Source organism: Arachis hypogaea, chromosome 18 (assembly GCF_003086295.3).
Source record: "Arachis hypogaea cultivar Tifrunner chromosome 18, arahy.Tifrunner.gnm2.J5K5, whole genome shotgun sequence".
In the NCBI taxonomy this organism is placed as follows: Eukaryota; Viridiplantae; Streptophyta; class Magnoliopsida; order Fabales; family Fabaceae; genus Arachis; species Arachis hypogaea.
In genome coordinates this window covers 72,408,109-72,433,368 of record NC_092053.1, presented here as the reverse complement: position 1 = coordinate 72,433,368, position 25,260 = coordinate 72,408,109, and the positions used below count along the sequence as shown (strand labels likewise).

At 39.7% G+C, this 25,260-nt stretch overlaps 2 non-coding genes across 2 annotated transcripts; both read left to right on the top strand.

The window, feature by feature from the left end:
* Nucleotides 1-3,843: 3,843 nt before the first annotated feature.
* On the top strand, nt 3,844-3,951 carry LOC112773804 (small nucleolar RNA R71). The gene has a single exon (XR_003188333.1). It is a non-coding gene; the product is annotated as a small nucleolar RNA R71 (small nucleolar RNA).
* A 19,430-nt stretch (nt 3,952-23,381) lies between these two features.
* On the top strand, nt 23,382-23,489 carry LOC112773601 (small nucleolar RNA R71). The gene has a single exon (XR_003188144.1). It is a non-coding gene; the product is annotated as a small nucleolar RNA R71 (small nucleolar RNA).
* The last annotated feature ends 1,771 nt before the right edge of the window (nt 23,490-25,260 follow it).

The following is a 25,260-nucleotide window of genomic DNA, read 5'->3' as shown; positions in this document are numbered from 1 at the left end:
ATAGAAAACGAAAAACAGAGAAAGCAAGAACAAGGAATGAATCCACCTTAGTGATGGTGGCGTTTCCTTCTTGAGGAACCAATGATGTCCTTGAGCTCTTCTATGTCTCTTCCTTGTCTTTGTTGCTCCTCCCTCATTGCTTTTTGATCTTCTCTTATTTCATGCAGCATGATGGAGTGCTCTTGATGTTCCACCCTTAGTTGTCCCATATTGGAACTCAATTCTTATAGGGAGGTGTTGATGTGCTCCCAATAGTTTTATGGAGGAAAGTGCATTTGAGGCATTTCCGGAATCTCATGGTGATGAGCTTTATATGCCTCTTGAGCTCCATGAGTGGGCTCTCTTGCTTGCTCCATCTTTTTCTTAGTGATGGGCTTGTCCTCTTTAATGAGGATATCTCCCTCTATGTCAATCCCAGCTGAATTGCATAGGTGGCAAATGAGGTGAGGGAAGGCTAACCTTGCCATAGTGGAGGACTTGTCAGCCACCTTGTAGAGTTCTTGAGGTATAATCTCATGAACTTCCACCTCTTCTCCAATCATGATGCTATGGATCATGATGGCCCGGTCTATAGTAACTTCAGACCGGTTGCTAGTGGGAATGATTGAGCATTGAATAAACTCCAACCATCCTCTAGCTATAGGCTTGAGGTCCAATCTTCTTAGTTGAACCGGCTTGCCTTTGGAGTCAATCTTCCATTGAGCTCCTTCTACACATATGTCCATAAGGACTTGGTCCAACCTTTGATCAAAGTTGACTCTCCTTGTGTAGGGGCGTGCGTTCTCTTCCATGTATGGCAAGTTGAACGCCAACCTCACATTCTCCAGACTAAAATCTAAGTATTTCCCCCGAACCATTGTAACATAGTTCTTTGGATCCGGGTTCTTACTTTGATCATGGTTCTTGGTGATCCATGCATTGGCATAGAACTCTTGAACCATTAGGATGCCGACTTGTTGGATGGGATTTGTTAGAACTTCCCAACCTCTTCTTTGAATTTCATGTCGGATCTCCGGATACTCATTTCTTTTGAGTTTAAAAGGGACCTCAGGGATCACCTTTTTCTTGGCCACAACATCATAGAAGTGGTCTTGATGGGCTTTGGAGATGAACCTTTCCATCTCCCATAACTCGGATGTGGAAGCTTTTGTCTTCCCTTTCCCTCTTCTAGAGGATTCTCCGGTCTTAGATGCCATCAATGGTAATGGAAAAACAAAAAAGCTATGCTTTTACCACACCAAACTTAGAATATTGCTCGCCCTCGAGCAATAAACAAAAGAAATAGAAGAAGAAGAAGAAGAAATATGGAGAGGGAGAGGGAGATGAGGTTTCGGCCAAGAGGAGTGTAGAGGGGTGTGTTGTGTGAATTTGATGAAGAATGGAGGTCTTTATATAGGGAAGGGAGGGGGGGTAAGGTTCGGCCATATAGGTGGGTTTGGGTGGGAAATTGGTTTTGAATTTTGATGGTAGGTGGAGTTTATGAGGTAGGTTTATGGGGAAGAGGAGATGGATGTGAGTGGTGAAGGTTTAGTGGGGAAGAGAGATTGAGGTGATTGGTGAGGGGTTTTTAGGGAAGAGTGTTTGTGGGGTTGTGTGAAAGAGAGTGGTGAGAAGAAGTGAGTGGAGGTAGGTGGGGATCCTGTGGGGTTTACAGATCCTGAGTGGATCCTGTGGGGTCCACAGATCCTGAGTGGATCCTGTAGGGTCCACAGATCCTGAGGTGTTCAAGGATTTACATCCCTGCACCCATTAGGCATGTAAAAATGCCTTTGTACCCAACTCTGGGCGTTCAGCGCCAGGTTGGTGGCCATTTTGGGCGTTCAACGCCCATTTGTGTGCCATTTCTGGCGTTGAACGCCAGAACCATGCCTGTTCTGGCGTTCAGCACCCAGAAGCTGCCCATTTTGGTCGTTCAGCGCCAGAACCATGCTCTGTTCTGGCGCTGAACGCCAGACAGATGCTCCTCCAGGGTGTGATTTTTCTTCTGCTGTTTTTGATTCCGTTTTCAATTTTTATATTTATTTTGTGACTCCACATGATCATGAACCTAAGAAAATATGAAAAACCATAAAAATAAGAATTAGATAAACATTGGGTTGCCTCCCAACAAGCGCTTCTTTAATGTCAATAGCTTGACAATGGGCTCTCATGGAGCCTCACAGATGTGCAGAGCTCTATTGAGACTCTCCAACACCAAACTTAGAGTTTGGATATGGGAGTTCAACACCAAAATTAGAGTTTGGTTGTGGCCTCCCAACACCAAACTTAGAGTTTGACTGTGGGGGCTCTGGTTGACTCTGCTTGGAGAGGAGCTTTTTCTGCTTCCTCTCCATGGTTGCAGAGGGAGATCCTTGAGTTTTAAACACAAGGGAGTCCTCATTCCATTGAAGGACTATTTCACCTCTGTCAACATCAATCACAGCTCTTGCTGTGGCCAGGAAAGGTCTTCCTAGGATGATGGATTCATCCTCTTCCTTTCCAGTATCCAGGACTATGAAATCAGTAGGTATGTAAAGGCCCTCAACCTTTACTAATACATCTTCTACTTGTCCATAAGCCTGTCTTCTTGAGCTATCTGCCATCTCTAGTGAGATTTTAGCAGCTTGCACCCCATAGATTCCCAGTTTCTCTATTACAGAGAGGGGCATGAGGTTTATCCTTTGAACCAAGATCACATAGAGCCTTAAAGATCATAGTGCCTATGGTACAGGGTGTTATGAACTTTCCAGGATCCTGTCTCTTCTGAGGCAATGTCAGTTGATCCAGATCACTTAGTTCATTGATGAACAAGGGAGGTTCAACTTCCCAAGTATCAATGCCAAATAATTTGGCATTCAGCTTCATGATTGCACCAAGAAACTTGGCAGTTTGCTCTTCAGTAACATCCTCATTCTCTTCAGAAAAGGAATACTCATCAGAGCTCATGAAGGGCATAAGGAGGGTTAATGGAATCTCTATGGTCTCTAGATGAGTCTCAGATTCCTTTGGTTCCTCAGAGGGAAGCTCCTTATTGATCACTGGACGTCCCAGGAGGTCTTCCTCCTTGGGATTCACGTCCTCTCCTCTCCTCACAGGTTCGGCCATGGCGCTTATGTCAATGGCCTTGCACTCTCCTTTTGGGTTCTCTTCTGTATTGCTTGGGAGAGTACTAGGAGGGATTTCAGTGATCCTTTTACTCAGCTGGCCCACTTGTGCTTCCAGATTTCTAATGGAAGACCTTGTTTCATTCATGAAACTTACAGTGGCCTTAGATAGATCAGAGACTAGATTTGCTAAATTAGAAGCATTTTGTTCAGAGTTCTCTGTCTGTTGCTGAGTTGATGATGGAAAAGGTTTGCTATTGCTAAACCTGTTTCTTCCACCATTATTAAAGCCTTGTTGGGGCTTTTGATCCTTCCATGAGAAATTTGGATGATTTCTCCATGTTGAGTTATAGGTGTTTCCATAAGGTTCACCTAAGTAGTTCACCTCTGCTATTGCAGGGTTCTCAGGATCATAGGCTTCTTCTTCAGAAGATGCCTCTTGAGTACTGTTGGATGTAGCTTGCATTCCATGCAGACTCTGAGAAATCATATTGACTTGCTGAGTCAATATTTTGTTCTGAGCCAATATGGTATTCAGAGTATCAACTTCAAGAACTCCCTTCTTCATAGGCGTCCCATTGCTTACAGGATTCCTTTCAGAAGTGTACATGAACTGGTTATTAGCAACCATGTCAATGAGTTCTTGAGCTTCTGCAGGCGTTTTCTTTAGGTGAATGGATCCGCCTGCAGAAGTGTCCAGTGACATCTTTGATAGCTCAGATAAACCATCATAGAATATATCCAGGATGGTCCATTCTGAAAGCATGTCAGAAGGACACTTTTTGGTCAACTGTTTGTATCTTTCCCAAGCTTCATAAAGGGATTCACCTTCTTTCTGTCTGAAGGTTTGAACATCAGCTCTAAGCTTGCTCAGCTTTTGAAGAGGAAAGTACTTGGCTAAGAAAGCCGTGACCAGCTTATCCCAAGAGTTCAGGCTGTCCTTGGGTTGAGAATCCAACCATAATCTAGCTCTGTCTCTTACAGCAAAAGGGAAAAGCATGAGCCTGTGGACTTTAGGATTTACTCCATTAGTCTTAACAGTATCACATATCTGCAAGAACTCAGTTAAGAACTGAAAAGGATCTTCAGATGGAAGTCCATAAAACTTGCAGTTCTGCTGCATCAGAGAAACTAACTGAGGTTTTAGCTCAAAGTTGTTTGCTCCAATGGCAGGAATGGAGATGCTTCTTCCATGTAAATTGGAATTAGGTGTAGTAAAGTCACCAAGCATCTTCCTTACATTATTATTATTTTCGGCTGCCATCTCCTTTTCCTGTTCGAAAATTTCTGAAAGGTTATCTCTGGATTGTTGTATTTTAGCTTCTCTTAATTTTCTCTTCAGAGTCCTTTCAGGTTCTGGATCTGCTTCCACAAGAATGTTCTTATCCTTGCTCCTACTCATATGACAAAGAAGAGGGCACAGAGAAAAAAAAATAATAATAATAATAGAGATCCTTTATACCACAGTATAGGGATCCCTTTGTGAGTGGAAGAAAAGAGGGAGACAAAGAGTATGATGTAAAGAAAGAAACACAACTGTGAGGATGGCAGAGATGTGAGATGAGATGTTAGGATATGAATGAATTAGAATAAGATGGGGGAGGGATAATTTTCGAAAATTATTTTGAAAAAGAGTTAGTGATTTTCGAAAATAGTTTTTGAAAAATATTAGTAATTTTCGAAAATTTTTAAAATCAAAAATAAAAATAAAAATAATTAGTTAATTAAAAAGAAATTTTTGAAAAAGAGGGAAGATATTTTCGAAAATTAGAGAGAGAGAGTTAGTTAGGTAGTTTTAAAAAAAGTTAAGAAACAAACAAAAAGTTAGTTAGTTAGTTGAAACAAATTTTGAAAAGATAAGAAGTTAGGAGGTTAAGAAAGATATTTTGAAAAGATATTTTTGAAAAAAATAAGATGAGAAGATATTTTTGAAAAGATATGATAGAAATTAGTTTTTGAAAAAAGATTTGATTTTTAAAATCACAATTAATGACTTGATTCACAAGAAATCACAAGATATGATTCTAGAACTCAAAGTTTGAATCTTTCTTAACAAGCAAGTAACAAACTTCAAATTTTTGAATCAAAACATTAATTGATTATGTTATTTTCGAAAATTTGGTATAAAAATAAGAAAAAGATTTTTGAAAAAGATTTGATTTTTGAAAAAGATTTTGAAAAAGATAAGATTTTCAAATTGAAAATTTGATTTGACTCATAAGAAACAACTTGATTTTAAAAATTTTTGAAAAAGTCAATCCAAATTTTCGAATTTGATGAGTGAAAAAGGGAAAGATATTTTTTTTTATTTTTGAATTTTTATGATGAGAGAAAAAAAAACAACAAAAAGATGCAATGCATGAAATTTTTAGATCAAAACATGTGATGCATGCAAGAATGCTATGAATGTCAAGATGAACACCAAGAACACTATGAATGTCAAGATGAACATCAAGAACATATTTTTGAAAAATTTTTGATGCAAAGAAAACATGTAAGACACCAAACTTAGAAATCTTTCATGTTTAGACTCCAAGAAACGAAAAATGCATATGAAAAACAATAAAAGACACAAAACAAAAAATCATCAAGATCAAACAAGAAGACTTACCAAGAACAACTTGAAGATCATGAAGAACACTATGAATGCATGAATTTTCGAAAAAATGCAAGATGCATATGCAATTGACACCAAACTTATAACATGACTCAAGACTCAAACAAGAACACAAAAATATTTTTGATTTTTATGATTTTCTAATTTTTTTGGATTTTTTTTTTCGAAAATTATATGAAAAAGAAAAAAATAAGGATTCTAAAATTTTTAATATGAATTCCAGGAATCTTGCATTCTTAGACATGGCTCACTAGCCAGCCAAGCGTTCAATGAAAGCTCCAGTCCAAAACACTAGACATGGCCAATGGCCAGCCAAGCTTCAGCATGTAACACCAGAGTATATTGCTCTTGATAACAAATTGCTGCTCATTACTTATCAAATATGTAACTTGCCTCTGATGGTTTGGAAGCCCCAGTCCAAAAGAATTTAGACATGGCTTTATAGCCAGCCAGGCTTCAAATGCTTCATGAAACACTAGAATTCATTCTTAAAAATCTTGAATAAAATTTTTGAAAACATTTTTATTTTTTTCGAAAACAGATGAGAAAGTTTTGAAAGATTTTTGAAATATTTTTTGAAAACAAAACAAAAAAGAAAATTACCTAATCTGAGCAACAGGATGAACCGTCAGTTGTCCAAACTCGAACAATCCCCGGCAACGGCGCCAAAAACTTGGTGTTGTTGCCAGATCAAAATTTGGTGAGAGCTCAGACGATTTTTGGCACTGACGTTACCGGACTGAAAGCTTGCCAAAAACTCAGACAATCCCCGGCAACGGCGCCAAAAACTTGGTGCACGAAATTGTGATCTCCAGGCTCGAACAAATCCTGATAATGGCTCCAAAGCTTGGTGCTCTGATCTTAATTCATAATTGTCACAACTTCGATACAACTAACCAGCAAGTGCACTGGGTCGTCCAAGTAATACCTTACGTGAGTAAGGGTCGAATCCCACGGAGATTGTTGGTATGAAGCAAGCTATGGTCACCTTGTAAATCTCAGTCAGGCAGATATAAAGTGATAATGGTGTTTTCGAATATTGTATAATAAAATAGGGATAGAGATACTTATGTAAATCATTGGTAGGAATTTCAGATAAGCGAATGGAGATGCTTTTCGTTCCTCTGAACCTCTGCTTTCTTGCTATCTTCATCCAATCAGTCTTACTCCTTTCCATGGCTGGCTTTATGTGATACATCACCACTGTCAATGGTTACTTTCGGTCATCTCACGGGAAAATGATCCAATGCCCTGTCACGGCACGGCTAATCGTCTGGAGGCATCACCCTTGTCAATGGCTTCATCTTATCCTCTCAGTGAATAATATGCTCACGCACCCTGTCACGGCACGGCTATTCATCTGTCGGTTCTCGATCATGCTGGAATAGGATTTACTATCCTTTTGCGTCTGTCACTAACGCCCTGCAATCGCGAGTTCGGAGCTCGTCACAGTCATTCAATCATTGAATCCTACTCGGAATACCACAGACAAGGTTTAGACTTTCCGGATTCTCTTGAATGCCGCCATCATTCTAGCTTACGCCACGAAGATTCTGGTTAGGAGATCTAAGAGATACTCATTCTAGCTTAATTCATGTAGAACAGGAGTGTTTGTCAGGCACGCGTTCATAAGGGAGAAGGATGATGAGCGTCACACATAATCATCACCTTCATCACGTTCTTGGGTGCGAATGGATATCTTAGAAGAGAAATAAGAAGAATTGAATAGAAAACAGTAGTACTTTGCATTAATCTTTGAGGAACAGCAGAGCTCCACACCTTAATCTATGGAGTGTAGAAACTCTACCATTAAAAATACATAAGTGAAGGTCCAGGCATGGCCAAGATGGCCAGCCCCCTAAAACGTGATCAAAGGATCATAAGGTAATCCCAAGATCCAAAGATGGTCCAAAAGACGCCTAATACAATAGTAAGAGGTCCTATTTATAATAAACTAGTCACTAGGGTTTACATGAGTAAGTAATTGATGAATAAATCCACTTCCGGGGCCCACTTGGTGTGTGTTTGGGCTGAGCCTAAGTGTTGCACGTGCAGAGGCCATTTGTGGAGTTGAACGCCAGTATTTGTGCCAGTTTGGGCGTTCAACTCTGGTTTTGGATCCTTTTCTGGCGCTGGACGCCAGATTTGGGCAGAAGGCTGGCGTTGAACGCCAGTTTACGTCATCAATTTTTTGCCAAAGTATGGACTATTATATATTGCTGGAAAGCCCTGGATGTCTACTTACCAACGCAATTGGAAGCGCGCCATTTCGAGTTCTGTAGCTCCAGAAAATCCACTTTGAGTGCAGGGAGGTCAGAATCCAACAGCATCAGCAGTCCTTCTTCAACCTCTGAATCTGATTTCTGCTCAAGTCCCTCAATTTCAGCCAGAAAATACCTGAAATCACAAAAAAACACACAAACTCATAGTAAAGTCCAGAAATGTGAATTTAGCATAAAAACTAATGAAAACATCCCTAAAAGTAACTAGATCCTACTAAAAACATACTAAAAACAATGCCAAAAAGCGTATAAATTGTCCGCTCATCAGCCTCCTATCCATTAATGCTCAAAGCCTTGGATCCTTTTTATCCTTGCGTTTTGGTTTAAAGGGCTATTGGCGTTTTCTGCTTGCTTTTTCTTTTTCTTTCTCTTTTTTTCTTTATTTTTTTCTTTATTTTTTTTCTTTTTTTTCACAAGCCTTGCTTTTCACTGCTTTTTCTTGCTTCAAAAATCAATTTTATGATTTTTTAGATTATCAATAACATTTCTCTTTTTCCATTATTCTTTCAAGAGCCAACAATTTTAACATTCATAAACAACAAATTCAAAAATATGCATTGTTCAAGCATTCATTTAGAAAACAAAAATTATTGCCACCACATCAAAATAATTAAACTAATTTCAAGATAGAATTCGAAATCATGCATTTCTTGTTCTTTTGCAATTAAAAACATTTTTCATTTAAGAAATGTGAAGGATTCATAGGACATCATAGCTTTAAGACATAGACACTAGACACTAATGATCATGTAATAAAGACACAAACATAGACAAAACATAAAGCATATATTTTGAAAAACAGAAGAATAAGAACAAGTAAATTAAACAATGGGTCCACCTTAGTGATGGTGGCTAGTTCTTCCTCTTGAAGATCTTATAGAGTGCTTCAGCTCTTTTCTATGTCTCTTCCTTGCCTTTGTTGCTCCTCCCTTATGGCTCTTTGGTCCTCTCTGATTTCATTGAGGATAATGGAGTGCTCTTGGTGCTCCATCCTTAGTTGCCCCATATTGGAACTCAATTCTCCTAAGGAGGTGTTGATTTGCTCCCAATATTTTTGTGGAGGAAAGTACATCCCTTGAGGCATCTCAGGGATTTCTTGATGAGAAATTTCCTCACGCTCTTATTGAGGTCCATGAGTGGACTCTTGTTTGCTCCATCCTCTTCTTAGTGATAGGCTTGTCCAACCATCCCCTAGCCACGGGTTTGAGGTCAAGCCTTCTTAGTTGAACCGGCTTGCCTCTTGAGTCTCTCTTCCATTGAGCTCCTTCCACACAAATGTCCATGAGGACTTGGTCCAACCTTTGATCAAAGTTGACCCTTCTAGTGAAAGGATGAGGATCTCCTCTCATCATTGGCAAGTTAAATGCCAACCTTACATTTTCTGGACTGAAATCCAAGTAATTCCCCTGAACCATTGTGAGCCAATTCTTTGGGTTTGGGTTCATACTTTGGTCATGGTTCCTAGTGATCCATGCATTAGCATAGAACTCTTGAACTATTAAGATTCTGACTTGTTGGATTTGGTTGGTGAGAGCTTCCCAACTTCTTCTTCGAATCTCACGTCGGATCTCCGGATATTCACTCTTTTTGAGCATGAAGGAGACCTCGGGGATCACCTTTTTCTTGGCCACAACTTCATAGAAGTGGTCTTGATGGACATTTGAGATGAATCTCTCCATCTCCCATGACTCAGAGGTAGAAGCAATTGCCTTCCCTTTCCTCTTTTTAGAGGTTTCTTCGGCCTTAGATGCCATTGATGGTTATGGAAAAATAAAAAGCAGAGCTTTTTCCCACACTAAACTTAAAATGTTTGCTCGTCCTTGAGCAAAAGAAGAAAGAAAGGAGTAGAAAAAGAAGAAATGGAGGAGATAGAGGGTAGTAGGGGTTTTGGCCAAGGGGGGTAGTGTGTATGATGTGTGAAATTGAAGGTAGTGGAAGGGGTATTTATAGGGTAGGAGAGAGATGGAATTCAGTTATAAAGGGGTGGGTTTGGGAGGGAAATGGTTTGAATTTGAATGGTGAGGTAGGTGGGGTTTATGATGGATGGATGTGAGTGGTGAAGAGAATATGGGGAAGAGGGTGGGATTTGATAGGTGAATAGTATTTGGGGAAGAGGTATTGATGTGATTGGTCAAGGGTATTTGGGGAAGAGTGTTATGGAAAGGTGTGAAGAGGAGAGAAGAAGAGGTGGGGGAGGTGAGGATCCTGTGGGGTCCACAGATCCTGAGGTGTCAGGGAATTCTGCTCTCTGCACCATTCTGGCATTCAAACACCCTCTGTGTGCCAATTCTGGCTTTAAACGCCAGCTCTGCTACCTTTCCTGGTATTAAACGCCAGTCTGCTGCCCCTTTCTGGTGTTTACCACCAGCCAGGCACCCTTTTCTGGCGTTAAACGCCAGTCTGTCTGCCATTTCTGGCGTTTAACGCCAGCCAGATGCCAGACACCCTTTTCTAGTGTTAAACGCCCAGAGTGCTGCCCATTCTGGCATTTAACGCCCAAAATGCTGCCAGGCTGGGCGTTAAACGCCCATTCTACTATCCTTATTGGCGTTTAAATGCCAGTAAGCCTGTCCTCCAGGGTGTGCTATTTTTGTGCTGTTTTTTATTTTGCTTTAATTCTGTAGCTATTTTTATGACTTCACATGATCATTGATAAACCATTATTTTATGGTTTATATTGTGTTTAATTGTGTGGTTTTATCAAATCTTCACCCACTTATTCATATGATTAGCATGTATTTACAACTCCTTCCCAAAATTACTCCATGGTTAAAAACTCGCTTCCTAGAGACTTTTAATTATGTATTTTAATTCTCCTTTATTCCATTCGATGCCGTGATCCCTGTGTTAAGTGTTTCAGGCTTTATAGGGCATGAATGACTTGGAAATTGGAGAGGAGGCTTGCAAAAATGGAAGGAACAAAAGAAATTAAGGGGATGACCAGCGAGAAGCGATGCGAACGCATGGCTCACGCGACCACGCGGAATGGAGAAATCGTAGTGACGCGCTCGCATGCCTGACACAAACGCATGGATTGGAAACTGCACGAGTGACGCTAATGCGTAGACGATGCGCACGCATGGCAAGGCAAAACGCTGGATGACGTGAACGCGTGGATAACGCGATCGCGTGACGTGCGCGATCTGCAGAATTTGCAGAATTCGCTGCGGGAAATTTTGGGCCATGTTTTGACCCAATTTTCGGCCCAAAATAGCAGATTAGAGCCAGGGAACATACAGAGACCAGGAGAGAGGTTCATTCCGCATAATTTTTAGTTTTAGATCTGATTTTACTCATCCTCTAGGTTTTCTCTCTACACATTCAAAGTTCTTAGGATTTTGTTTTTATTGCTTTTTGGATTGGGATATTGAGAAGAGTTATTACCTCCGCCAAGACTTCATTATTCTAGTTTGTTTTCCTTACCTGTCACTTACTCTTTCATATCCTTAATTTGTTCAAAATTACTATTGGATTATTTTTAGAATTTATTAATACAAGAACTATTTTTATTTTTAATTGGTCTTTTTGATTATTATTTATCATGTCTTCCTTTATTTCCTTTTCTTATTTTGTGAAGTTTACATTCATAATGAGCGAGTAATTTTCTAACATGATTGGGAGTTAATTGAAAGGAGAACCTTGAGTTGGAATGCTCAAGAGTAAAATTGTAATTGGGTTTATTGTTGGATGGCTCTCTAGTCACTGACACTAATCCTTCCCAAGGGAGAGGATTAGAACTTGTGAATAGGTGAATAGAAGTAGACTTCCAACTTGCTTGACTTTCCTCTACCTAGTAAAGGATAACTGAGCAGAACAACCTTGAATTATCAATTAATCTTGGGAGAACTCCAACAAGGATAGAACTTCTGATTAATCTACTCCCGGTCAAGATTTTTATTTAAATTACATAAATTCTCTGATTTTATTTCCTGTTTATCAAACTCAAAACCATTTTGGAAAACATCTGATTAATAAAATAGCACATCTTTCTACAACTTGTTGGGAGTTGACCTGGGATTCATACTCCCAGTATTTTAATTCTAATTTTGTGACAACCCTTCTAAATTAATAAGCGGATTTTTGTTGGTTAAGAACTGTACTTGCAACGTATCTCTCATAATAATTTCTTAATCTGCCAAATTCCGCCACGTTAATTTTTGGCGCCGTTGCCGGGGAGTTGCAATAGAGTGCTAAGTTATTGATTGGAATTTATTTATTTGCATTGTATTTTATTTTGCTACTATAAGCTGCATGTTTCTTTCATTGAATGACGCGTTCACTTCCTAATCTAAGATTGCCGGTATTTGATCCTAAGATTGAAAGAACTATTTCACGTATAAGGCAAGCTCGGCGTCGGTTAGCCCTCTCCGAGGACGAATCTGAAACGTCACTTAAGGAAGAAACAAGCTCCCTTTCTACTGATTCGGTTGATTTACGTGCAGGTGACATGGCAGCACCTAGGAGAGTTACTATCCAAGAAGCTGGAGCCCCTGATTTTACACTGCAATCGTATTAAGCGCATCACTCAGTGGTGGCTGTGGATTTTGAATTAAAGACTGCACTACTCAACTTGATGCCCAAGTTTCATGGTTTACCTGCTCAAGAGCCTATCAAGCAACTTAGGGATTTCTAGGCAGCCTGTTCTACTGTCAGGCGAGATAGTGCAAATGAAACTTCTATTTTGTTAAAAGCTTTCCCATTCTCTCTTGAGGGAAAGGCGAGAGAGTGGTACTACACTCAACCCGGAGCAACTGTTTCTAACTGGGATACGCTTAGAAGAAAATTTTTGGAAAAATTCTTTCCAGCTGAAGTTACTGATAAACTGAGGAAGGACATTTCCATGATTGTTCAAGAGGAATCTGAGACTCTCTACGAATACTGAGAGCGCTTCAACAATCTTCTGGAAGCATGTCCTCACCATATGATTGACAAGATAGTGTTGCTCGGCTACGTCACACAGGGCATGAAGCCTCAAGATAAGACCACATTGGAAAGTGCTAGCAATGGGTCTATGAAAAAGTACAAGACCACTGATAAGGCATGGCAATTGATCAGTGACTTAGCTAAATCTACTCGAAATCACAGGCAGAAACAAAGCCGGTCAAGAGCTATTGCAGAGGTATCTTCTAGCAAAGAGACTACTGCTCTAACTCAGAGTATCTGTGAAATGACCAACTTACTGAAGCAGATGCAGTTGAGTCAATAGCAAGCTCAGCCCTCTCCACCACAGCAAAGCCAACAGCTGGTTCCACAAAGAGTGTGCGGGATCTGTGCTGATTATAGCCATTATACTGATGAATGTCCGTAGCTCCAGCAGGAAGACAACACTGTGGCAGCCACTCATAACTTCTATGACCGCCCCAATCAAGGATACAATCAAGGTGGCAGCTACAACCATGGATGGCAGGACGATTCCAACCAAGGTTAGAGAGATAATTCTAACCAGGGTTGGAGGGACAATCATAACAGAAGAGGCAGATATAACAGTGGAAACCAGAGGTGGAATAACAATAACAACACCAGACAGTAGAATCAGAATCAGGCCTACAGAGCACCTCATTTAAGGCAGCCTTAAGCATCTCAGCAGACCCCTCAGATCACTTATTCCTCTCCATCTTTTAATGATGAGTTATTACACTCTATTGATCGGAGACAGCAGGCCATGGAAAATAACCTTACTTCTACCCTAAATGGTCTGAACTCTACCTTGCAAGCTCTTGTCTCACAGATTGGATCACTAAATAACTTCACCAACCAACCTTTGAGCTCCAGTGGACTTCCTTCTCAACCCTTACCTAATCCCAAGGGTGGGATCAATGCCATCACTCTGAGATCCGGAACCATATTGCAGGAGAGAAACCAAGAGGAGTCAAACCCACCAGAACACGCCCCAGCTGAAGAGGTGGTAGAGGTAGAAGATGCTGAAGAGAAAGAGGACGTACAAGACATGGTTGAAGAAGAAGAAGCTCAACCACAGAAAGAAGCACCAAAGGATACAGACGTTACAGAAAACGCCCTCCCTATTCCATTTCCATAAATTGCAAGGAAGCCCAGAAAGCAGATAGAACTTGATCCCAAAATGGTAGAAATATTCAAAAAAGTTGAGGTAATTGTTCTCCTTTTTGATGTTATTCAGCAAGTACCTAAATATGCAAAGTTTCTAAAAGATTTATGTATACATAAAGACAAAATTAATGAATTAGAAACTATTTCTTTAGGTAGTTCTATATCTGCTTTAATGGGAGGTATACCTGAAAAATGTAGTGATCCAGGTCCATGTATGGTTAACTGTACTATTGGAGGTGTGATATTTTCTGACTGTATGTGTGATCTAGGAGCATGTGTTAGTATAATGCCTTTGTCTATATATAATGCTTTAAGGATCCCTCCCTTTAAAAAGTCGGCAGCTCATTTTGTGTTGGCAGATAAAAGCATTATCACAGTGATTGGAGTTGCTGAAGATGTATAAGTGAGCATCAAGGAGCTCATGTTTCCCATTGATTTCTATATCCTAGAAATGCCCTCTACTGACTCTGGGAGGCCATCCTCAATCCTACTTGGAAGACCATTCCTGAAGACTTCAAAGTTCAAGCTGGACGCATTTTCAGGAACTTATTCTTTTGAAATAGATGGCAGAATAGTGAAATTCAGTTTAAATAAAGCTATGAAACACCCTCCGAAAGATCATTCTATCTCCCAGTATGACATCATTGATGAAACCGTAGCTAAAGTTCACCAGGAAGAATTATAAGAGAAGTACATAGGGCAAGGTCCAAGTGTGGGAACATTTTCAGAGGACAATAAGAGCACTTTACCATTATCGCCAGATCCAGATAATCCAGAGCCTGGCCATGAGCAGAAATTAGAATTAAAACCTCTCCCTCCACACCTCAAATATGCTTACCTTGAGGACAAGCAGAAGTTTCCAGTTATCATTGCGAGGGAGCTTACTTCCCAACAAGAAGAACAACTACTCAGTGTACTGAGAAAACATAAGAAAGCGATTGGATAGAGCCTAGCGGATATAGTAGGTATCAACCCTCAAGTTTGTGAGCATAGAATATTCTTAGAAGAGGGAGCAAATCATGTCCATCAACCTCAAAGAAGATTGAATCCCACCATCCTAGAAGTTGTCAAGAAAGAAGTGACCAGGCTACTTGAAGCAGATATCATTTATCCCATCTCAGATAGCGAATGGGTCAGCCCAGTACAAGTGGTGCCCAAGAAGTCTGGAGTCACAATAGTGAGAAATGAGCAAAGAGAGCTTCTGACAACTAGAGTGCAAAATTCATGGAGAGTTTGCATTGACTATAGGCGTCTCAACCAAGCCACTCGCAAGGATCATTACCCCTTGCCATTCATTGATCATATGCTTGATCGCTTGTCAGGTAAATCCCATTACTGCTTTTTAGATGGTTATACAGGCTACTTTCAAATTCATATAGCCCCTGAGGATCAGGAAAAAACTACTTTTACATGTCCTTTTGGAACATATGCTTATAAGAGAATGCCCTTTGGTTTATGCAATGCACCAGCTACTTTCCAAAGGTGCATGATGAGTCTTTTCTCTGACCTTATTGAGACTTGTATGGAAGTTTTTATGGATGACTTTAGCGTATATGGTGATTCATTTAGCCTTTGCTTGGATAGTTTATCTAGAGTATTGGACAGGTGTGTTAGTTCAAACCTTGTTTTAAATTTTGAAAAGTGTCATTTTATGGTGAAATAAGGGATTGTACTAGGACATGTTGTGTCTAATACTGGCATTTCTGTAGATCCAGCAAAGGTGGATGTTATTTCTAGTTTACCTTACCCCTCCTCTGTGAGGGAAGTCCGTTCGTTCCTTGGCCATGCAGATTTTTACAGGAGATTCATTAAGGACTTCAGTAAGGTCGCACTACCCTTATCCAGACTACTACAGAAAGATATTGAGTTCGAGTTCAGTGAGGATTGCAAACAAGCGTTTGATAAGCTGAAGACCGCCCTGACTCAAGCTCCAATTATGAGAGGACCAGACTAGAGCCAGCCATTTGAAATCATGTGCGATGCTTCTAATCATGCAGTAGGAGCAGCGCTGGCTCAGCGCAAAGGTAAGGACCCTTTCGTCATTGCTTATGCGTCTAAAACTTTAGACGCTGCTCAGTCTAATTACACTACTACTGAAAAAGAGCTCTTAGCTATTGTGTTCGCTCTGGATAAATTCCGAGCCTATTTACTTGGTACTAAAGTAGTAGTGTATTCAGACCACACAGCTCTAAAGTATTTATTAGCTAAAAAGGAGTCCAAACCGAGGCTTATACGATGGATACTGCTACTACAAGAATTTGATTTAGAAATTAAGGATAGGAGTGGTAAACAGAATCTAATGGCAGACCACTTGAGTCGCCTTGAGCACATTACGGATGTCTTCACTCCTATAAATGATAATTTCCCATTCGACAACTTACAAGCAGTATCTAAAGTAGTCCCTTGGTATGCGCCTGTAGCTAATTATCTAGTTAGCCGCACTTTTCCTCCAGACTTTACTAAGCATCAAAGAGACAAGCTGAAAAGCGAGTCCAAATATTATATATGGGATGACCCATATTTATGGAGGTGTGGTGCTGACCAGGTAATTAGACGATGTGTGCCTCAATCAGAATTCCAGTCTATTTTAGAGGCCTGCCACTCATCTAAGAGTGGAGGACATTTTGGTCCTCAGAGAACAGCTAGAAAAATTTTAGACTGTGGATTCTGGTGGCCTACTCTTTTTAAAGACACTACTGAATTTTGCAAATCTTGTTCCCCATGCCAATAGTTTGGTAATATATCCAAGAGGGATGAGATGCCTCAACTGATTATGCTTTTTTGTGAAATTTTTTATGTTTGGGGCATTGACTTCATGGGTCCATTTCCAAATTCTAATGGTTACTTTTATATATTGTTAGCTGTGGATTACGTTTCTAAATGGGTGGAAGCAATTCCTACCCGCACTGATGATGCTAACACTGTTGTTTCCTTTGTTAGAAACCATATTGGTGCACGAAATTGTGATCCCTGGGCGAAATTGTTACTCGAACAATCCCTGGTAAAGGCTCCAAAAACTTGGTGTTCTACTCTTAATTCATAATTTGTCACAACTTCGATACAACTAACCAGCAAGTGCACTGGGTCGTCCAAGTAATAAAACCTTACGTGAGTAAGGGTCGATCCCACGGAGATTGTTGGTATGAAGCAAGCTATGGTCATCTTGTAAATCTCAGTCAGGCGGATAATAATTGATTATGGAGTTTTCGAAAATAAATAATAAATAATTAGAAAATAAAGATAGAAATACTTATGTAAATCATTGGTGAGAATTTCAGATAAGCGCATAGAGATGCTTTCGTTCCTCTGAACCTCTGCTTTCCTGCTGTCTTCATCCAACCAGTCTTACTCCTTTCCATGGCAAGCTTTATGTAAGGGCCTCACCATTGTCAATGGCTACATCCCACCCTCTCTGTGAAAAAGGTCCAAATGCTCTGTCACGGCATGGCTAATCATCTGGAGGTTCTCAACCATACTGGAATAGGATTCACCCTCCTTTTGCGTCTGTCACTACGCCCAGCACTCGCGAGTTTGAAGTTCGTCACAGCCATCCCTTCCCAAATCCTACTCGGAATACCACAGACAAGGTTTAGACTTTCCGGATCTCAGGAATGGCCATCCATGGGTTCTAACTTATACCACGAAGATTCTGATTAAGAGATCCAAGAGATACTCATTCAATCTAAGGTGGAACGGAAGTGGTTGTCAGGCACGCGTTCGTAGGGAATGATGATGATTGTCACGTTCATCATATTCATGTTGAAGTGCGAATGAATATATTAGAAGTGGAATAAGTTGAATTGAATAGAAAAATAGTAGTACTTTGCATTAATTCATGAGGAACAGCAGAGCTCCACACCTTAATCTATGGTGTGTAGAAACTCTACCGTTGAAAATATATAAGTGATGGTCCAGGCATGGCCGAATGGCCAGCCCCCTACACGTGATCAATATGATCCCAAGATGAACAAAAAATCATAAGATGTCTAATAAAATAGTAAAAAGTCCTATTTATACTAAACTAGTTACTAGGGTTTACAAAAGTAAGTAATTGATGCATAAATCCACTTTCGGGGCCCACTTGGTGTGTGCTTGGGCTGAGCTTGAAGTTTACACGTGCAGAGGCTTCTTCTGGAGTTGAACGCCAAGTTGTAACGTGTTTTTGACGTTCAACTCTGGTTCGTGACGTGTTTTTGGCGTTTAACTCCAGACTGCAGCGTAGAACTGGCGTTCAACGCCCTTTTTCGTCATCTAAACTTGGCCAAAGTATGGATTATTATATATTGCTGGAAAGCCCTGGATGTCTACTTTTCAACACAATTGGAAGCGCGCCATTTTGAGTTCTGTAGCTCTAGAAAATCCACTTTGAATGCATGAAGGTCAGAATCCAACAGCATCAGCAGTCTTCCTTCAACCTCTGAATCTGATTTTTGCTCAAGTCCCTCAATTTCAGCCAGAAAATACCTGAAATCACAGAAAAACATACAAACTCATAGTAAAGTCCAGAAATGTGAATTTAACATAAAAACTAATAAAAACATCCCTAAAAGTAACTAGATCCTACTAAAAACATACTAAAAATAATGCCAAAAAGCGTATAAATTATCCGCTCATCACAACACCAAACTTAAATTGTTGCTTGTCCCCAAGAAACTGAAAATCAAATAGGATAAAAAGAAGAGAATATACTATAAATTCTAAACTATCAATGAAACATAGCTCCAATCAGATGAGCGGGACTTGTAGCTTTTTGCCTCTTGAATAGTTTTGGCATCTCACTTTATCCATTGAAGTTCAGAATGATTGGCATCTATAGGAACTCAGAGTTCAGATAGTGTTAGTGATTCTCCTAGTTCAGTATGTTGATTCTTGAACACAGCTACTTTATGAGTCTTAGCCGTGGCCCTAAGCACTTTGTTTTCCAATATTACCACCGGATACATAAATGCCACAGACACATAATTGGGTGATCCTTTTCAGATTGTGACTCAGCTTTGCTAAAGTCCCCAATTAGAGGTGTCCAGGGTTCTTAAGCACACTCTTCTTTTGCTTTGGACCTTGACTTTAACCGCTCAGTCTCAAGTTTTCACTTGACACCTTCACGCCACAAGCACATGGCTAGGGACAGCTTGGTTTAGCCGCTTAGGCTAGGATTTGATTCCTTTAGGCCCTTCTATCCACTGAAGCTCAAAGCCTTGGATCCTTTTTATTACCCTTGCCTTTTGGTTTTAAGGGCTATTGGCTTTTTGCTCTTGCCTTTTGATTTTAAGAGCTTTGGCTTTTTCTGCTTGCTTTTTCTCTCTTTTTTTTTCGCTATTTTTTTTTCTATAAGCTTTGTATTCACTGCTTTTTCTTGCTTCAAGAATCATTTTTACGATTTTTCAGATTATCAAATAACTTGTCTCCTTGTCATCATTCTTTCAAGAGCCAACATATTTAACACTCTTAAGAGAGGTGATGGATTCATAGGACATTCATAACTTTAAGACATAGTTACTAAATACTAATGATCATGTAATAAGGCACAAACATAGATAAGCACTTAACATATAGAAAACGAAAAATAGAGAAAGTAAGAACAAGGAATGAGTCCACCTTAGTGATGGTGGCATTTCCTTCTTGAGGAACCAATGATGTCCTTGAGCTCTTCTATGTCTCTTCCTTGTCTTTGTTGCTCCTCCCTCATTGCTATTTGATCTTCTCTAATTTCATGGAGGATGATTGAGTGCTCTTGATGTTCTACCCTTAGTTGTCCCATGTTGGAACTTAATTCTCCTAGGGAGGTGTTGATTTGCTCCCAAAAGTTCTGTGGAGGAAAGTGCATCCCTTGAGGAATCTCAGGGATTTCTTGGTGATGAGCTTATTCATGCGTCTCTTGAGATCCATGAATAGGCTCTCTTGTTTGCTCCATCATTTTCTTAGTGATGGACTTGTCCTCATCAATGAGGATATCTCCCTCTATGTCAATTCCAACCGAATTGCATAGATGGCAAATGAGGTGAGGAAAAGCTAACCTTGCCATAGTGGAGGACTTGTCAGCCACCTTGTAGAGTTCTTGAGGTATAATCTCATGAACCTCCACCTCTTCTCCAATCATGATGCTATGGATCATGATGGCCCGGTCTATAGTAACTTCAGACCGGTTGCTAGTGGGAATGATTGAGTGTTGAATAAACTCCAACCATCCTCTAGCTACAAGCTTAAGGTCCAATTTTCTTAGTTGAACCGGTTTGCCTTTTGAGTCAATCTTCCATTGAGCTTCTTCCACACATATGTCCATGAGGACTTGGTCCAACCTTTGATCAAAGTTGACTCTTCTTGTGTAGGGGTGTGCGTTCTCTTCCATCATTGGCAAGTTGAACGCCAACCTCACATTTTCCGGACTGAAATCTAAGTAGTTCCCCCGAACCATGGTAAGATAATTCTTTGGGTTTGGGTTCTTACTTTGATCATGGTTCCTAGTGATCCATGCATTAGCATAGAACTCTTGAACCATTAGAATTCCGACTTGTTGGATGGGGTTTGTTAGAACTTCCCAACCTCTTCTTTGGATTTCATGTCGGATTTCCGGATACTCATTTCTCTTGAGTTTGAAAGGGACCTCGGAGATCACCTTCTTCTTGGCCACAACATCATAGAAGTGGTCTTGATGGGCTCTGGAGATGAATCTTTCCATCTCCCATGACTCGGAGGTGGAAGATTTTGTCTTCCCTTTCCCTTTTCTAGAGGATTCTCCAGTATTAGGTGCCATCAATGTTAATAGAAAAACAAAAAGCTTATGCTTTTACCACACCAAACTTAGAATATTTCTCGTCCTCGAGCAAGAGAAGAAAGAAGAGATGAAGAAGAAGAAGAAAATATAGAGGGAGAGTAAGGGGGGTGTTTCGGCCAAGAAGGGGAAGATAGGGTTGGGATGTTTGAAAATGAAGAAGAATGGAGGGGTTTATATAGTGGAGGGAGAGGGGTTAGGGTTCGGCCATATGGGGTGGGATTGGGTGGGAAAGTGATTTTGAATTTTGAAGGTAGGTGGGGTTTATGAGGTAGGTTTATGGGGAAGAGTGGATGAATGAGAAGAGGGAAGAGTATGAGTGGAGGTAGGTGAGGATCCTGTGGGGTCCATAGATGCTGAGAAGAACCTGTGGGGTCCACAGATCCTGAGGTGTAAAGGATTTACATCCCTACACCAATTAGGCATGTAAAATGCCTTTGCATGCAATTCTGGCATTTAAACGCCGAATTGGTGCTTGTTCTGGCATTGAACGCCAGTTCTATGCTTGTTTCTGGTGTTCAGCGCCAGCTTTCCTCAGTGTGCATTCCTGGCGTCTGAATGCCAGGATGCTGCTTGTTTTGGGCATTCAACGCCAGATCCATGCTCTGTTCTGGCATTGAACGCCAGCCAGATGCTCCTTACTGGCGTTTAAACGCCAGTAAGTCCTTCCTCCAGGGTGTGATTTTTCTTCTACTATTTTTTATTCTGTTTTTAATTTTTTGATTTATTTTGTGACTCCACATGATCATGAATCTACTAAAACATGAAAGAACAATAAAAATAAAAATAAAATTAGATAAATAAAAATTGGGTTGCCTCCCAACAAGTGCTTCTTTAATGTCAATAGCTTGACAGTGGGCTCTCATGGAGCCTCACAGATGTTCAAAGCATTGTTGAGACTCCTCAACACCAAACTTAGAGTTTGGATATGGGAGTTCAATACCAAACTTAGAGTTTGGTTGTGGCCTCCCAACACCAAACTTAGAGTTTGACTGTGGGGGCTCTGTATGACTCTGTTTTGAGAGAAGCTTACTGTGCCTCTTTTCCATGTTTACAGAAGGAGAACCTTGAGTTTTAAACATAAAGGAGTCCTCATTCAATTGAAGAACTAGTTCACCTCTATCAACATCAATCACAGCTCTTGCTGTGGCTAGGAAGGGTCTTCCAAGGATGATGGATTCATCCTCATCCTTCCCAGTATCTAGGATTATGAAATCAGCAGGGATGTAAAGGCCTTCAACCTTTACTAGCATGTCCTCTACTTGTCCATAAGCCTCTTTTCTTGAGTTGTCTGCCATCTCTAATGAGATTCTGGCAGCTTGCACCTCAAAGATTCCCAATTTCTCCATTACAAAGAGGGGCATGAGGTTTATCCCTGACCCAAGGTCACATAGAGCCTTCTCAAAGGTCATGGTGCCTATGGTACAAGGCATTAGGAACTTTCCAGGATCCTGTTTCTTTTAAGGCAATCTTAGTTGATCCAATGCATTTAGTTCATTGGTGAACATGGGAGGTTCATCTCCCCAAGTCTCTTTACCAAATAAATTGGCTTTCAGCTTCATGATTGCACCAAGGAACTTGGCAACTTGCTCTTCAATAACATCCTCATTCTCTTCTGAAGAGGAACACTCATCAGAGCTAATGAAGGGCGTAAGGAGGTTTAATAGAATCTCTATGGTCTCTAGATGAGCCTCAGAGTCCTTTGGTTTCTCAAAGGGAGACTCCTTGTTGGTCACTGGACGTCCCAGGAGGTCTTCCTCCTTGGGATTCACGTCCTCCCCTTCCTCCTTGGATTCGGCCATGATGGTTATATCAATGGCCTTGCACTCTCCTTTTGGATTTTCTTCTGTATTGCTTGGGAGAGTACTAGGAGGAGTTTCAGTGATCTTCTTACTCAGCTGGCCTACTTGTGGCTCCAAATTTCTAATGGAGGACCTTGTTTCATTCATGAAACTTAAAGTGGCCTTAGATAGATCAGAGACTATATTTGCTAAGTTAGATGGATTCTGCTCAGAGTTCTCTATCTGTTGCTGAGTGGATGATGGAAAAGGTTTACTATTGTTAAACCTGTTTCTTCCACCATTATTAAAGCCTTGTTGAGGCTTTTGTTGATCCTTCCATGAGAGATTTGGGTGATTTCTCCATGAGGGATTATAGGTGTTTCCATAGGGTTCACCCATGTAATTCACCTCTGCTATTGCAGGGTTCTCAGGAACATAAGCTTCTTCCTCAGAAGATGCCTCTTGAGTACTGTTGGATGCAGCTTGCATTCCATTCAGACTCTGAGAGATCATATTGACTTGCTGAGTCAATATTTTATTCTGAGCCAATATGGCATTCAGAGCATCAATTTCAAGAACTCCCTTCTTCTGAGGCGTTCCATTACTCACAGGATTCCTCTCAGAAGTGTACATAAACTGGTTGTTAGTAACCATGTCAATAAGTTCTTGAGCTTCTGTAGGCGTTTTCTTTAGGTGAATGGATCCACCTGCAGAAGTATCCAATGACATCTTAGCTAATTCAGACAGACCATCATAGAATATATCCAGGATAGTCCATTCTGAAAGCATGTCAGAAGGACACTTTTTGGTCAGTTACTTATATCTCTCCCAAGCTTCATAGAGGGATTCACCTTCCTTCTGTCTGAAGGTTTGAACATCCACTCTAAGCTTACTAAGCTTTTGAGGAGGAAAGAACTTGGCTAAGAAAGCCTTGACCAGCTTATCCCAAGAGTTCAGGCTATCCTTAGGTTGAGAGTCCAACCATATTCTAGCTCTGTCTCTTACAGCAAAAGGGAAAAGCATGAGCCTGTAGACTTCAGGATCTACTCCATTAGTCTTAACAGTATCACATATCTGCAAGAATTCAGTTAAGAACTGAAAGGGATCTTCAGATGGAAGTCCATGAAACTTGCAGTTCTGTTGCATTAGAGAAACTAATTGAGGTTTAAGCTCAAAGTTGTTTGCTCCAATGCCAGGAATTGAGATGCTTCTTCCATGTAAATTGGAATTAGGTGCAGTGAAGTCACCAAGCATCCTCCTTGCATTATTATTATTTTCGGCTGCCATCTCCTCTTCTTTTTCGAAATTTTCCGTAAGGTTGTCTCTGGATTGTTGTATTTTAGCTTCTCTTAGTTTTCTCTTCAGAGTCCTTTCAGGTTCTGGATCAGCTTCAACAAGAATGTTCTTGTCCTTGCTCCTGCTCATATGAAAAAGAAGGGAACAGAAAAATAATAATAGGGATCTTTTTTACCACAGTATAGAGGTTCCCTTGTTGTTAGTAGAAGAAGAGAGGGAATAAGAGTGAAGAAGAATGGATAATCCAAACACAAATGTGAGGATAGTAGCAGTGATTTGAGATGAAGAGAATGTGTTAGTAAATGAATAAATAAATAAATAGAAGAGGGTGAGAGAGAAGAGAATTTCGAAAATAATTTTTTGAAAAGGAGTTGATGATTTCGAAAATTAAAGGGGGAAAATTTAAAATTAAAATTTAAAACAATTAATTAATTAAAAAGAATTTTTTTGAAAAAGAGGGAGATATTTTCGAAAATTAGAAGGAGAGAGTTAGTTAGGTAGTTTTGAAAAAGATATGATTGAAATTTAAAAAGATATGATTGAAACAAAAAGATAAGATTTGAAAATCAATTTTAAAAAGATAAGAAGTTAGAAAAGATTTTGAAATTGAATTTGAAAAAGATATGATTGAAATTAGTTTTGAAAAAGATTTGATTTTTAAAATCACAATTAATGACTTGATTCACAAGAAATCACAAGATATGATTCTAGAACTTAGAGTTTGAATCTTTCTTAACAAGTAAGTAACAAACTTGAAATTTTTTAATCAAAATATTAATTGATGATGTGATTTTCGAAAATTATGAGATAAAGATAAGAAAAGATTTTGAAAATATTTTGAAAAAGATTTTTGAAATTTTCGAAAATAATAATAAAAAATAGAAAAGATATGATTTTTGAAAAAGATTTTAAAAAGATAAGATTTCTAAAAAGATAAGATATTTTTTAATTTTTGAATTTTTATGATGAGAGAGAAAAACACTAAAAATGTTCAATGCATGGAAATTTTAGATCAAAACAATGAATGCATGCAAGAGTGCTATGAATGTCAAGATGAAAACCAAGAACACTTTGAAGATCATGATGAACATCAAGAACATATTTTTGAAAAATTTTACTATGCAAAGAAAACATGCAAGACACCAAACTTAGAAATCTTTCATGTTCAGACACTATAGATGCAAGAATGCATATGAAAAACAAGAAAAGACACAAAACAAGAAAGCATCAAGATCAAACAAGAAGATTTACCAAGAACAACTTGAAGATCATGAAGAACACTATGAATGCATGAATTTTTCGAAAATTTTATGCAAACTTTAGATCATGCAATTGACACTATACTTAAAATTGACTTAAGACGCAA